This window comes from Salvelinus namaycush, chromosome 2 (genome assembly GCF_016432855.1).
Source record: "Salvelinus namaycush isolate Seneca chromosome 2, SaNama_1.0, whole genome shotgun sequence".
Classification (NCBI taxonomy): Eukaryota; Metazoa; Chordata; class Actinopteri; order Salmoniformes; family Salmonidae; genus Salvelinus; species Salvelinus namaycush.
In genome coordinates this window covers 56,944,200-56,945,220 of record NC_052308.1, presented here as the reverse complement: position 1 = coordinate 56,945,220, position 1,021 = coordinate 56,944,200, and positions in this window count along the sequence as shown.

The following is a 1,021-nucleotide window of genomic DNA, read 5'->3' as shown; positions in this document are numbered from 1 at the left end:
CTCCATCGCTGTCAAGGTGCTGTAGACTGGGATCAGGCGCTAGTTCTCATAGGTGCCAGCTGCTTCAGATTGTGGTGGTGTGGGGAATAATGACCTTTGGACTGTAAAGCTGTTCTGGCTTGAGCTTGTACACATTGGACCATGTATATCAACAGTCGGCTGGAGTGTAAGGTACTTGAGATATTGGTTGTTCGGGATCTAGGACCACGGCATCCTCCTGCTGTGGTGTAGACACTTGAGGATCGGGGTCCTGATGTACCTCAACCAGATGGGGATCCAGCTGCAGTGCCGATTGTTGTTGAAATATATAATCACTACATGCCCTCTCAAGATCAAACATGGAGTTGTCTGGGTACCCTGTGGAGGGCATGTCACCAATGCAGTCATCATTGAGTGAGACATCTTTAGGTTGGGTTACCACATTACAAATGGCGCTTGATGGAGTGGTATAATAGAGGGACTGGGGTCAGTTGTAGCAGAAAATATTAAACCGGGACAAGGGTCAAAAGTTCCACTGTGGCCTACTGAAATGTGGCTCAGAATCATAGAAGTGAGAAATGTCACACTCTGAAAAGGCGTTTACATATTCCACATCGGTTAGCATATCATCCGGAGCTCTCTCATTCTCGGTAGCCCTGTAAAAAGAAGAAAGAAAGGCATAAGACATAAGACACATCTCTACCCAAAGGCAATACATTACATTTCCACAATAACACAATGTGTGTGTGTGATTTCAGGTACACCTACGTACGTGACACATGTGATGATATCCAGGGCAGCATCAACCTCATCATCGATCTATCACACCTATATCCCTTTGCAATGTTATCCAGGGCAGATTCGGTCCCCTTTGAGTTAGCACACCCGGACTGGTTAGGTCCTCTGTGGCAGAGACCGCATCTTCAGCCTATCTTGATACCCAGGCGCAGCTAATAGAATTCCATTGTCAACTCTACATTCAGGCACATTGCAAGACATTTCACATGGTTCACCCAAACATTGGGACCCTGGCTCAGCTGTA